Source organism: Polypterus senegalus, chromosome 8 (genome assembly GCF_016835505.1).
Source record: "Polypterus senegalus isolate Bchr_013 chromosome 8, ASM1683550v1, whole genome shotgun sequence".
NCBI classification, from domain to species: domain Eukaryota; kingdom Metazoa; phylum Chordata; class Cladistia; order Polypteriformes; family Polypteridae; genus Polypterus; species Polypterus senegalus.
In genome coordinates this window covers 12,225,064-12,240,773 of record NC_053161.1, presented here as the reverse complement: position 1 = coordinate 12,240,773, position 15,710 = coordinate 12,225,064, and the positions used below count along the sequence as shown (strand labels likewise).

The 15,710-nt window shown below is 39.8% G+C and overlaps 1 protein-coding gene across 1 annotated transcript in view; it reads right to left on the bottom strand.

Annotated features, from left to right (window-relative positions):
* nudt22 (nudix (nucleoside diphosphate linked moiety X)-type motif 22) overlaps positions 1-5,875 on the bottom strand; it is a 28,355-nt gene extending 22,480 nt beyond the window's left edge. The window contains exon 1 of the mRNA XM_039760746.1: positions 5,797-5,875. The gene's annotated coding sequence lies outside the window, so the exon portion shown is untranslated. The remainder of the gene's footprint in view (positions 1-5,796) is intronic.
* Between the last annotated feature and the right edge of the window lie 9,835 nt (positions 5,876-15,710).

Below are 15,710 nucleotides of genomic sequence, written 5' to 3'. Positions count from 1 at the left end.
ATAGTAAGGCTATCACAACTTATCCTACAACCTAAATTTGGAATAGTAACTGAGGATATGGAACTTTAAATCAGTGATATTAGACTGGTGATTAGGGGCTTTAAAAAAAAGTGCTGACTGACAAATAAAGGGGAGGCAGTAAAAGAGAAATAATAAGGGAAGAACATCATGAAAATTAGCAATGGCATTGACATCAGGACCGTAACAATTATTTGTGATTTATTTAAGCTTTTCAGGCTCTATGATAATGCTGCAGATAGAGAATAAGTACAATTAAGAACACTTTGGTGTAAGGTCCAGTCAAATTCTGCGACCACAACAGCACACTGAGAGGCTAGAACCAACACTACACAGTGGTGGAAAACTGTCAGAGACTCAATGATAGAAAACTTGGGAGTATATAATATTGTGATTTTTAAATGTTTTGCAATACACAAGGTATCAAAATTTGATTCTATGATATATTGCAATTTATTCTCAATTTTTTTATTTGACTTTAGTTATCCATATAGACAAATAATCTCACACCTAATCAAAGAAACCATTGTCTTAATTCATCCCAATTAACGTTTTCTATTGTTGGAAATTATTTGAAATACAGTATCTAGGCTCTTTCATTAGTAAAAATGGGAAATTACACATTGGTACATAATCTGACTTTTATGCTGGTTGAATCCCTGTCAAATATTTGTATTAGCGCCATCAAACAATAACTGACTTTAGAATATTTCAGATTTAACATATTGCTTGAATATACAAATGTGCATTAAAAATTCTTAAGGATATGTATATGAATGTTGCCACGAGGTACCGTATACATAAAATCCATCCTGTCATACTTTGAATCCAAAATATCCATCCTGTTATGCCAAGAGGCAGTCCTACTTTGCTGTATGCTAGAGTATTTGATTTTAAAATGGCTTTATATATTAAATATGTGTCAAATTTAATTCTTTCATTGCTGTAATATTTTGAAAACTAAAATGAATGCAAATGCAAGGTGTAAATGTTAGCATAATATCTGATACCCTAATCTCTGCTACAGAGCTAATGTTTGAAGTATACCCTTCACTGGAATTAAAAAGCTGTCTATTGGAATAAAGTATTCTGCCATGCGTGTACTAGTATAATGCATTGCTTTTTACTCCAACAGATAGGGGTATCACAAACATTAGCAATCCTACAGTGATTCCTACACCTATAAATAAGAAGAAAAAAAAAAATCTTATACTTGTCTTAACTGCATCAATGAGGTAGTATATCCTGATGAAAAATATTGCAATACACTGAACTGTACTGATTTCCCCCCCCCCGTCTTCTAGAATTACCCTTTGTTGTCAAAGACAATCTCACAAGCAGTTGGATCTGGTGTGGCCATGATTATTGTATTAATAGTTCAAGACACTGTGGTGGGCTAGCGCCCTGCCCGCTGTTTGTTTCCTGCCTTGCACCCTGTGTTGGCTGGGATTGGCTCTAGCAGACCCCTGTTGGCCCTGTGTTTAGTATATAGCAGGTTGGATAATGGATGGATTAAAGACAGCAAAATATCAAATGTAATCAAGGGTTGAGTCACCTTAAATATTAAGAGGTAAAGATCTCCATGATATACTTAACTAATTAAATTATTGATGGTTTTAAATTAATTTGGTCTAGCAAGAGGAGACTTGGTAAAAATTAAAAGAAAAAAAATTAAGGACAAATGAAATGGGAGTTTAGCTTCCCTACTCAAACTACATTTTTGATATATGCATAGATGTCTTAGTTACACCCAAACAACAGAATAAATCAAGGTGAACGAAGAATAAATCCAAGTATTACATTCAGACTACTTAATACGACTAGAAATTGCAAGGAAACTATGTTCATTTTTTCCTTGTAGTTTTGTCTTGGACAATGGAGATATGGAATCTAATAATTTCACAATGACATTTTCTTTTCAGATAAAATATTTTTATTTTCATAACACTGGTACTGAGTAATTTAGCTCACTCATCACAGGAATTGCATTATCAGTTATTTTATCTAATCACTATAAAATGCTATAAATATTATCCAAAATTCCATCTGCTGTTGTGAATGTAAATGTTAAAATGCAGAGAATGTAACACACTTTGCTTAGAAATGCATAAACTGTTGAATAAAAGCAATACTCACTTCTTTGTTAGCAATTTGTGAAATAAAGATGACTTACTGTTTAATATATTACATAAGACAGGATTTTTGTGACGGAGAGCTAAGTGTATAAATAAAAATACAGTATCTCTGCTTATCAGTAAATCACACAAAAGCAGTTGAAATTAAATTTGCGGGTTATTTTAAGGATAGCCCAGCTTAGAACATAGGACATTAAATGTTGTTTCAGGTGTAAAATTAACGCTGAAGAAATATTCTATATTTACAGTATTGCAATAACATCTAGCAGTCGGCTATGTGAACGCTCCATACACTAATGCTGATAACGAAGTAGGGAGCAGCAATTAATACTCTTTAGCCAATTTAACGCCCTGTGGGTCCAATTCACTTAGTGGATATTGAGCCATATTCTGTGTTCACTGCTTGAATTCCCGTAATACCATCTAATTATCCTTTCAAGCTTAAAGCCAACCCCCTGTCAATCTCTGGTTCATCAAGACTATTACTGAAGTACAGGGCTACACTTAAAGAGGAATGGCTATATTTTGATGGGAAGAGTTCAAGATTGAGCAGGAACATGTATTTATTTTTCTGTGTCCATACCTAAAAATGTAGTTTACAAGAAAGTGAAACATGTATTACCAGATACACTAACTGTGGTCCACAATTTAACTATACTTGTTGTTTTTTACCGTTTAAATATCAGCTAAGGAACAAACTGTAGAGGGTGCAGACCTATAAATACCTGGGAGTGCAGCTGGATGATAAATTGGACTGGACTGCCAATACTGATGCTCTGCGTAAGAAAGGACAGAGCCGACTATACTTCCTTAGAAGGTTGGCGTCTTTCATCATCTGCAATAAGCAGATGTTCTATCAGACAGTTGTGGTGAGCGCCCTCCTTTACGCGGTGGTGTGCTGGGGAGGCAGCATAAAGGAGGACGTCTCACGCCTAGATAAACTGGGGAGAAAGGCAGGCTCTATTGTTGACACAGAGCTGGACAGTTTGACATCCGTGGCAGAGCGATGGGCGCTGAGCAGGCTCCTGTCAATAATGGAAAATCCACTGTATCCACTGAACAGGATCATCTCCAGACAGAGGATCAGCTTCAGCTACAGACTGCTGTTACTGTCCTCCTCCACTGACAAACTGAGGAGATCGTTCCTCATCCACACTTTGCGACTCTCCAATTCCACAAGGGGGGGTAAACGTTAATATTATACAAAATTATTGTCTGTTATACCTTCATTGTTATCACTCTTTAATATTGTTCTTTATCAGTATGTTGCTGCTGGAGTATGTGAATTTCCCCTTGGGATTAATAAAGTATATCTATCTATCTAACTGATTATAAAATCTATCTATATAACTCCTATAAAATGTATAACTCAAAGGGAAAAAGGCAGGTACTAAAATACACTATATGGCCAGAAGCATGTGGATACTCCTGTAAACTACTGAGTTTGGGTGTTTCAGCTGCATCCATAAAATCAAGCACATAGCAATGCAATCTCCATTGACAAACTTTGGCAGGAGAATGGGGTGCACTGAAGAGCTCAGTACTATCATAAGATGCCACCTTTGCCACAAGTCAGTACATGAAATTTCTGTTCTGCTAGATCTGCTCCAGTCAGCTGTAAGTGCTATTACTATGAAGAAGGAGCATCTAACAGCGACAAAAGATCCTCCACAAAGTGGTGGACCACACAAACTTACAAAGCAGGACTGCCAAGTGCTGAAGTGCATATGGAGTAAAAATTGCCAATCCTATGTTACATCACTCACAACAGAGTTCCAAACTGTCTCTGGAAGAAACATCAACACAGAAATAATGTGTGTCAGGAGCTTCATGAAATTGGTTTCCATGGCCCAAATGCCAAATGGACCCTGGAACAGAGAAACCATGTTCTCTGCAGTGATGAATCATGCATCACTTACCTGGTAGTCTGACAGACAAATCTGGGTTTGATGGAGGCCAGGAGAATGCTATGACTACAACTAAAAAGTGCCTACTGTAAAGTGTGGTGGATGAGGGACTGTTTTTCATGGTAGGGCTAGGTTCCTTGGTCCTAGTGAAGGGTACTGCTATTTCTAAAGTACACAAAGACGTTTTAGACAATTGTGTGCTTCCAGATTTGTGGCAAGAGTTTGGGGAAGACCCTTTTCTGTCCCAGCGTGACTCTGCCACCTGCAGAGAGCCATTTACATAAAGACATTTTTTGAGGAATATGGTGTGGAGAAAAGCTCAAGAGCTCTGACTTCAACTTTAAGACATTTGGAATGTACTGGAACAACAATCGCAAGTCAGGTCTTCAAGTGCCTAATTTCACAAATACTCTCTTGGCTGAATGGGAACAAACTCCAACAGACACACTCCAAAATCTTGTGGAAAGCCTTTCCAGAAGAGTGGAGGCAGTTATAGTTGCAAAATGGTGCCAATGTTTTAGAATGGACTGTCCAACAAGCTCATACAGGTGTGATGATCAGATGTCCAACGTTTTGGCTATTTAGTGGAAATTATTAAGTTTGTAATGGTCTGCTTATGTTTGCAATATGTGTGCTGCAACTGTTTTGGATCTCCATAACCCACAAAAAAAACAGCCATCCAATAACTACTTTAGGGGAGTAAGTTGAAATATTGCCAAATCGTCGTACTTTTAAAATGTAGTTCTGTCAACAAAGAAGTCTATTATTGAAATGATAGCAATGCCAATCTCACACAAACACTTGTTCACATTGAATATTAAAATCATTTTATGTTGTAGCTTCATAACTACAATGGACCATTTCAAAGGTTATCACAAAGAATCTAACAACATGAAAGTTGCTGTATAATACAAAAGTACAAAGGTAATTTTAACAGTAAATATAAAAGGTACAATAAAAAGCCACAATATTATGGAAACCTGAATAAACCAAAGACGGACACTGCATTTACAAAACACTGAAAAAACAGCTTTAAAGGACAATGTAATATGTTTAGTGAAAAACTCTCCAAATTGGTGTCGTGCATAACTTAACAAAAAATACTGCACTAAACTGGGTTAGCTCCTACCTTACAAACGATACTGCCAAAATGGATTTAAGTGATTAGAAAATCGTTGAATGGGCATAATCATTAATAACTAAAATAACTTTGAAATGCAATACACGAGGCATCGCTACAAAAATAAAACGAGAAAAAGTAACATCAACATGACATACCTAGTTGAAAGTTCTAAAGCAGCCATACAGTATAATTTGACATAAGAAACCATTTAGAATTCAAAAACAAAAATTTAAACATCAGGTGAAAATATGATAAAAATAAAGCATTGCAATAATACAGTTATCTTCATGTTTACAGCATATATTCAATATATTTGACTGTAAAAGGTTTAAATTAAGTGAAAGTAAAGAAAGGCTGAACCAAAGTGCCGAAGACGAGTACTAAAACCACACACGAAACGTAAATGCATCCAAATATATCAGCTTAAAATTGAGTATATTTAAGAATCTTATTTACGTTTTATACAAAATTTTATCATTAAAATCATACTTCGATGTACAAACATTTTGACATAAAATACTGTAAATACGAACAAAATAATTTACTGTACAAAACACGAGTCCGTTTAGATTAAAATGTATTGTCGATAAAAGAAAAACAAACTTTTATTTACCTATCTATCCTGATTCCGGAAGCCCTTCTGAACCCGGAAAAAAGAAAACTATACAGCATCCAGCACCTCTATTGGTTGCTTGCTGATATAACTTTACCATTGTATTGGCTGGCGTGATACATATACTTGTTCTTGATTGGCTAAACGACTTTCATTCATTATTTCTGTCGTTGACGCGTTGCCGTTCTTAAAAGTACAGTATAGCAATTCACACAAGCTTTTGGTTTGCTACATCTCGGGTTTTTTTTTTAGAAGATGCAGTGTAACCGAATCTAAAATAGCATGTCACCAATTAAGTTCACTTTTTTTGAAGACCTTGCAAAGTTAAATGCACATATTTGTTCCAGAGGTACGATTTTAGATAAATGACAAATCATAATAATTTCCTGAATCGGACACACAGGTCAGTAGTTGGCTCTGTAATTTTCATTGTGGCCGATACGTTGTGGTAAGATAACAGGTGACACACACCGATGGATTAAAATGCACAAGAGAATCATAACGGTGATTTCAACGTGTTCAGAATATATAAAGATGGTTCCAAAGCCCCCTTATTATTTTCTTATGAGAATGTGTTTTTGTAAGGTTCAGCTTTAGCATCACACTGTTTTCTGGAACATGAATCTTTATCCACGACCAAATTTAAAACATGGGGCAAGCCATTTTATATACTGTACCTGTTATTTGAATGTAAAGGGCAAGCAGCTTATTTCAGCACCATGGGGAGCCAGTCCATCGTAGGGCACACCACATTCATTTCTGCTATATAGCCTATTAAACACAATGTTGGCATACTTTACGTGCAGGAAGAAATTAGCGTACCCAAGGAAATCCCATGAAAACTTGGAAAGAATTTGTGGCATACGATACATATGTATTCTTATACACAGCTGGAAATTTTACTAAAATGAAAAGTTCTTTGTATTGTAAAAAAAACATTTGCTTGAATATACTAAATGTTTTGTGGTTTTAAACTTGTCTGATATAAAATCATTAAGTGAGGTTAATCTTATTCTTGCCATTTTCTTCTTGTGGTGTAGATCCTATTGAAACAACATCCTCCACTACTGTAATCCAGTAGTTTTAAGTTAGCGCTAAACTTCCAATGTATAAACCCAAGGAAAAATTAATAAGTAATAAATACTGCTTTACACCAGAGGACAATGTTCTTCTCATTTAGTTTTGATAGGGCACAAGGAGCTGACAAAAGAGAACAGCCTATCTTTACCCAAGTCTCCATCAAATGACCCACACTGTCAACCTAAAGAAATTTGTCTGTATATTGCTTTCAGAACCACTCTAAGAGCAATACATGTTAATTACAATAAGAATGTTAAAGGACAACATACATTTTCTTTTCTTCCAAATCTCCCATTTGGCTTATTTTGCCAGGACCTTGTTAATTTATACTTCAGTGTGTTTTTTTTTCTTTGTATCAGTATATTATTGTATATAGCATTGTAAAAAGAGTGGAGAATCTAGTCAGACTAGTCAGAAGAAGGAACTACAGAACAAAGCCCATAACCTCCTTAGTATATAACTTGGACTCAGGTGGAAAGTTCTTATAAACTATTATAACTTGTAAGTGGAAGGCATGAATTCAATACTAGCTATTATCAGTTCCCTAAATGTACTAACTCAATAAACTGAATGTACATTTAAATGTCTGTTAGCAACTACAAAGTAAACACATTTCAAATAAACTAGCTGATTTTGTGATTTTTATGTTAAGAATTTGATGCTGATGTCTTTGATTAATTATCAAATTATCAATAAATATGAGCATAGCCCTAGTTACTGTGCACTATGTATGCTACATGTCAGAGTTGTTCTATGCCTCTGTTTATTTTCTAGTATCCATTGTTTGTACTAGCTACTACTACTGTACTGTAATGATGGTCATTAATCAGCTAACAGTGAGAGGTAATTTCTGCCCTCAGACTTCAGGCTCTATATTGGGTGACTTCTTATCTAAGGTGGTATTGTTCCCTGTGCACTAAATGTCTTAACAGAAGATGGCACTATGTACAATATGTGGTAATATACTCTGCCAATGACTGACATCCTGTACTATCAAATTGTAATTTATACATAAATATGTACAATAGTAATCACTTTACACTTAGTATCTATATATATATATTTCACTAAGGCAAGACAACCATGGAAAGCACGCCGGAAGGGGTGTGGATTCACTAAGCCGCCGACAAGTGAGACACCTATGGTGCACGCAGGAAGGAGCCACGCCCACCAACTCCAAGACCATTGGATACAACAACAACTCACAGAGCCACGCCCACCAACTCGGACGCGACGACACAGAAAAACCGGCGTCATTAATATTCGTCTGTCGTAGAGGTCACATGCAGCTCCAACCCACGTTGACTGTTCATAGAGGCATGTTTCTCGCGGAGGTGAATCACCATATGCAGCGTGTAAAACTGTTTGCGAGGGGTATCCCATGGGATCCTTAAAACATTCCTTTACAACTGAGGTTAAAACACAATGAAGTGAGCAGTCTTTAAAAAACAAGTTTTCGGTTACGACGTACGACCGCGTGCACCATAGCAAACTGTTTTACACGCTTCATACAGCAATTCGCATCCGCGACAAACATGCGTCTTCTTAGATGCTCCTGCACTTTGTACACACCCCCCTCCCACCTCGCTACCACCGTGATCAGGTCTCTTGGTGGATTATATATAGAAAGGCAGCCAAAACCGCACAGAGCAATAAAAAGTCTACGTGAGTCACAGGTGCATCTGGACTGTGCAAAGACAACAACGACTCAAATGACGAGTTGGAGGTGGGCACATGAGCAGGCAGTGTATGCTGAACGAGAAATCAGCAGACTAGCATGACACAGGGAGCGGAGTGGATGTCCTTCTCCTCTCCTCCCGCTCCACCATCCGCGCCTGAGCGCCGCATGGATGATTGTGTGTTGGTTCGTTCCATGCATTGGTTAAAACCCAATGAAGGAGGCAGTCTTTAAAAACGAATAAGCCCTGTGCCTCTGTTTCATTACCGTCTCACCTGATTCACCAATGCAGGCCCTGCAACAGTCAAGACGCTCTCTCGGCAGCTGACCTTCTCTGTGCCTGACCGGTACACACAGAGGCACCACATGACCAGGCGGTGTGTATGCTTCGAGAATGAGGGTGGACGCGACAGGACTATCTAAGAAGAGGCATGTTTGTCACGGATGTAAATCGCTGTATGTAGTGTGTAAAACAATTTGTCGCGAATGTGAATCGCTGTATGCAGCGTGTAAAACGCTGTATTGTATGTTGCCCTCTTCAGAGTTGCATCTTTTCATTCACCTACAGTCGTATACACAATGAAGTGAGCAGTCTTTAAAAACTGAATTTTCGGTTATAACGCACGACCGCGTGCACCATAGCAAACTGTTTTACACGCTACATACAGCAATTCGCATCCGCAACAAACATGCGTCTTCTTAGATGCTCCTGCACTTTGTACACACCCCCCTCCCACCTCGCTGCTACCGTGGTCGGGTGTCTTGGTGGATTATATATAGTGTGGTATCCGGCCGGGACGCCCAGGAGGACCGGAGGAGGGCTTGTGCCTCCACCAGACCACGAGGGGGCGTCCGCCCTGGTTATGTTGGGGGCCTTGGGTAAAGGGCTTGGAAGCCCAGCCCTGTAGGGACCCGTGGCCACCGCCAGGCGGCGCCCCGGTGCCTGAATATCCCTGGAACCCAGCACTTCCACCACACCAGGAAGTGCTGGGGAGAAGACGACAGGGGACACCCGGACGGCTTCCGGGTGCGCAGCCGGCACTTCCGCCACACTGGGGCGTGTCTGCGGAGGAGTGCCGAGACGCAGCTGGAACCCATCCGGGTTCCTATTTAAGGGGCCGCCTCCCTTCAGTCGAAGGTGGAAGTCGGGTGGAAGAGGACGGGAGGTGGCTAAGAGAGAGGCACAAAGACTGTGAGGCCTGGACATTTGGGGGGAACAGTGCTGGAGGCACTGGGAAGTGCACTAACTTCATTATTGTAAATATATTGCAAATAAACGTGTGTTGGGTGAAATTAAGATGTCCGCCCGTCTGTGTCCGGGTTCAAGTCCACAATAGAAAGGCAGCCAAAACCGCACAGAGCAATGAAGAATCTACGTGAGTCACAGGTGCATCTGGACTGTACAAAGACGACAACGACTCGAGTGACGAGTTGGAGGTGGGCACATGAGCAGGCAGTGCATACTGGACGAGAAATCAGCAGACTAGCATGATGGAGGGAGCGAATGGATGTCCTTCTACTCTCCTCCCATTCCACCATCCGCGCCTGAGCGCCGCATGGACGATTGTGTATTGGTTCATTCAGTGCATTGTTACAATGTTGCTTTTCTTGCTGATTTATTACATTACCGATTTTTCAAATGTTAATTTTCTCCCTGTGCTTAAAAATTATTAAAAAAAAGGCCTGATTATGCGGCGTATGGTACGCCGCGGGTTGGCTAGTATACCTATGATTTGTTAGTTTACCATACCATTTTCTAAGCCCCTTTAATCTTGTGCGAGGTTTCAGGGGACTGGAGCATATCCCAACACGCACAGGGCGCAAGGCAGGATCAATCCCTGGACAGGGAGCTGGTCAATTTTTTGGACAGAATTTCTAGGCGCAGCCAGGGTGTTGAGGGGGTCCGGTTTGGTGGACTCAGGATTGGGTCACTGCTTTTTGCAGATGATGTTGTTCTGTTTGCTTCTTCAGGCCGTGATCTTCAGCTCTCTCTGGATCAGTTCGCAGCTGAGTGTGAAGCAGCTGGGATGGGAATCAGTACCTCCAAATCCAAGACCATGGTCCTGAGCTGGAAAATGGTGGAGTGCTCGCTCAGGGTTGTGAGCGAGATCCTGCCCCAAGTGGAGGAGTTCAAGTATCTCGGGGTCTTGTTCACGAGTGAGGGAAGAATGGAGCGTGAGATCGACAGGCAGATCGGTTTAGCATCCGCAGTGATGCGGGCTCTGCATTGGTCTGTCATGGTGAAAAAGGAGCTGAGCCATAAGGCAAAGCTCTCAATTTACCAGTCGATCTACGTTCCTACCCTCACCTATGGTCATGAGCTATGGGTAGTGACCGAAAGAACGAGATTGCGAATACAAGCGGCTGAAATGAGTTTCCTCCGTAGGGTGTCTGGGCTTTCCCTTAAAGATAGGGTGAGAAGCTCAGTCATCCAGGAGGGACACAGAGTAGAGCCGCTGCTCCTCCGCAACGAGACGAGTCAGATGAGGTGGCTCGGGCATCTTATCAGGATGCCTCCTGGACGCCTCCCTGGCGAGGTGTTCCGGGCACGTCTAACTGGGAGGAGGCCCTGGGAAGACCCAGGACACGCTGGAGGAACTATGTCTCCCGGCTGGCCTGGGAACGCCTTGGGATTCTCCCGGAAATGCTAGAAGAAGTGGCCGGGAAAAGGGAAGTCTAGGCCTCTCTGCTCAAGCTGCTGCCCCTGCGACCCGACCTCGGATAAGCGGAAGAGGATGGATGGATCGATGGATAATGTGCATTGTACTTACTGAATGCAGAATTTCATTTCCTATGTGTCAGATTAATTATTATTTAATATGTCATAATTCCAGAACAAACGTGAACACAAGGAGAATATGGGAACAGGTTAAAGTGAAGTACAAAAATATACTTCAAACTAGTAAATATTGGTATATAACTATTTAAAGAACTGATGACATAAAGAATTATATATAATATAAAAAAACATACATCTTAAAAGCTAATAAGAAGGCAGACAAGCAAAAAACAGGTGGAGGTCCACGCGGTCGAGACCTACCCCCTGCAGAAGAGTTGGCTCTCCAGCAAAATGCCCATCGCCCTGTCTCTGAGGGCATTCCAGGGGGAAGATAGCCCTCTTTTTTGTTGGGTCAGTTGCAGGGAATGTCATATCCTAGAGCCTGTGTCTGACCAATGAGATATTGATGAAGGTCAAATATTTGACCTGTGTCTGACCAACGAGATATTGATGAAGGTCAAATATTTGATGAAGACCTGTGTCTGTTTATAATCATAATTATTCATCAGGAGGAGAGGTAAATTTTCCAAATAATGTTTGATCAAACTCCACTCTGATCAGTTCCATGTGCCCCAATCACATTTGGAAATCCTGGGTAATCAGAATGTTTGGCTGATTGTGAGATTCTTTATGGTATGGAGGAATATTTCGGACAAAATGAAATAAATAAATAAATGCGTAAATAAAAAAAAGTACTGTGAAATGTGAGCATAAATAAATAAATGTGTCATGAAATGAGAGCCTTAATAAATAAATATGTCATGAAATGAGAGCATAAATAAATAAATGTGTCACGAAATAGGTTTTTCGTTGCTTATTTATTTATTTCATTTTGTCCGTAACATTCCTGCAAACCGTCATGAAATACGGCTTGAAATAAAACTGTCACTTTCACTCGTCAAAGTTGAGAGGGTGGGCTCTAACACGCCCTCTAGTTACTGATTGGTGAATCGATAGCACACGGATTAATTAGAAAAATGCTTACTACTGCCGATGAAATGGATTCTGGCGAAGATATTACGTCCATCCTTTGACATTCCAGCTGAGTCAATAGAACACCTTCTGTCATGCGGTTTAAAAGTACGACAGATTGCAGATCTATAAGGTGTATCGGAGAAAACGATCACAAGGCGAATGAGCCAGTTTGACATACGGTAAGCTGCAACGGCTGTATTAGTTTAGGTACTTTGACATGGAATGCCCAAAGCAGATACAACTAATATTTTGAACTGAACAAGCGGGTTAGAAAATGGATGGATGGATGGATGAACAACTTTGCCACTGATCAGAGCTGTACAGTTGTTTGAAAAAGTAGCTGCGAATATGCAACTGACTTTATACTCGTAAAACAAGGGTCAAATACTCAGTTCTAAAAGGGCCGCCAACATTGTAATTTCTTCCGATAAATCTTCAATTCTCTCTCTGAAATACGTAATATCTTTGCCAGAATCCATTTCATCGGCAGTAGTAACCATTTTTCTAATGAATTCTTGTGCTATCGATTCACCAATCAGTAACTAGAGGGCGTGTTAGAGCCCACCCTCTCAACTTTGACGAGTGAAAGTGACAGTTTTATTTCAAGCCGTATTTCATGACGGTTTGCAGGAATGTTACGGACAAAATGAAATAAGCAACGAAAAACCTATTTCGTGACACATTTATTTATTTATGCTCTCATTTCATGACATATTTATTTATTAAGGCTCTCATTTCATGACACATTTATTTATTTATGCTCACATTTCACAGTACTTTTATTTATTTACGCATTTATTTATTTATTTCATTTTGTCCGAAATATTCCTCCATATTATGGAACTGTGGGTGTTTTTGCCTGTGTATTACCTACCTGCAATGGCATGAAACGCCTCTTTTGTCTGCAAACGCAGGTGTCCTGGAAACACTATGAAAACCCGAAGGAAATATTTCAGAGCCAAACAGACTTTACGAATTGCCTGCCAAACTGCACTTTTAGATAGATTTTCCGCATCGCCTACAGTATATAAAAAGTGCCGCTTGCAAAAAACCACAAAGCAATGCATACTGTCTGTGTGGTTGTGAGAGCCCGACTTTGCCTAGTTTAACTTCGAATATAAGGTGCTAATAAATCTTTGAGGTACAATATTCCCCCTCGGCTAAAGCGGCATCCTTCGAAAAATATTTCTTCTGGGAGCAATAAAGGATCTTGCCGATCGTGCAAAACCTTCTCTATATGAAATTCTCATCTTATAATTTGCACACTGATATCAATTGGTCGCTCATTCGTAAACAGTGAAGCCATGACTGAATGAATTCCATGCACGGAAACTGATCAAGTGTCTGAGCTAATCCTTGTTTACATAGAACAAACCTGCTCCGAGCTGGTTTGAAGATTTGAATGTGTTGCTATGACAACACATCCAGCAAGAGTTTCAAAAACCGACAGATCCAGGATCAGGCCAAATCGTCAACTATTACATCCGGCTAAACGAGTAATCCACATACGAAAAATACCCCCACTGGTCAAAGAAGTTGTTGCAATAACAGTTTATTTGTAAACAATTCAAAACAAGCAAATGCAAAACAACTATGAAGAAATTTAAACAGGAACTATTTACAACTAACTATAAAGCTCTGCTGCGGTGGGCTGACGCCCTGCCCGGGGTTTGTTTCCTGCCTTGCACCTTGTGATGGCTGGGATTGGCTCCAGCAGACTCCCGTGACCCTGTAGTTAGGATATAGCGGGTTGGATAATGGATGAATGGATATAAAGCTCTGTGTTACTATGCTCTCTGAAGTACTACTTGAAAAATATTACACTGTAGAATTTTGTAAATTCTAGTGATAATGGCAAGAAAACGGCAAGTAACAACTGAAATGAGACAGAGCTTTATTACCCTTAAGTGTAGGCCTTTCATTTAAAGAAATTGCAAAAAAAAATCTAAGTGTCAGTGAGTATGGTGTCTTACACAGTACACAGTCCAAAGGCATTTGGAAAATGGAAGAAACTCTGATAGGAAGAGATCTGGCAGACCCAAAGTGACCACCCAATCAGAAGACACATTTCTGAGGGTCACCAGCTTACGTGATAGGTGCCTTACAGCACAACAGCTTCAAGAATAGTAGTTGAAAAAAACAAGTCTCAGTTCCTACTGTGAAGAGGAGACTTTGTGCTGCAGGTTTGACAGGGCAAGTGGGAGTAAGAAAGCCATTCCTTAAATGACCAAATAGGACCTTGAAATACCGGCTGTGGAATACTGCAGACTGGAAGAAAGTCTTATGGACAGATGAATCAAAATTTGAAATCTTCTGTTCATCATGCAGAGTATTTTTAGTATGTTGCTGAGTTAGTGAAAGGATGGTTCCTCAGTGTATAACACCAACTGTCAAACATGGAGAAGAAAGTGTAATGATCTAGTATACTTTTGCTGTAGGCAGATTTGGTGACTTGCACAGGGTGACCGACGTTCATAATCAAAAGGGTTACCACAGTTTGGCTGTTATATCAGCAAAAGGTGGCTACTTTGATGAATCAAAAATATGAATAAAATTCTGTGCACTTAATGATTCCCTGACTTACTTTATTTGCCATTGTTTATTTGTTCTATGCCCTGATTTCATGAAATATTAAGACATTAAACTGTGTGCAGTTCCATAAAAACTGAAAAAACTAGGGTGTTCTAAAACTTTTGACCAGTAGTGTGTATATATATATACAGTGTATATACACACACAGTATATATTAGGGGGCTATGCCCCCTACTCACTTCGCTTGCCCACCCCACAACCCCCACCCCCAGGGGCACACTTCACGCTAGCCACTTCGTGCCTCTGCTGCTTGCATTGTGAAGGGGGGGGCGCTGAATGCATGCTAAGGAGATGAGGATGGATCAGCTGCTGGCTGTCTGCTAGCTGCTACTGAGCTGCATGTTTACAATATTAAAACCACCTAATTTCATGTAGGTTCCCCTTGTGCGGCCAAAATAACTATAACCTGTCAAAGTATATGCATTTGATATGTATACACATACACACATTAATAGAGCAAGAGAGATAGTGTATGTCTTACACAGGTCTGGCATTTAATTTAAAAATGGTCATGTCTTCAATAAATCACAGAATGTTTATTACAAATAACATGCAAAAACACAATGTAAAGATAACAACTCCTTAAGGCATAATGTTAGTATTTAAACACAGGTCTCTAACTATGTGCTTAAAAAAAAAAGAACCTTAAAGAAACTACTGAAATCATATTAAAGCAAATTCATACACAAACTGTTCAACAACATCATACTTGGCAAAGCAATTATACAACACTAGCCAACCCGCGGCATAGCATACACCGCATAATCAGGCCGGTTTTTGAATGATTTTCAAGCACAGGGGGAAAATTAA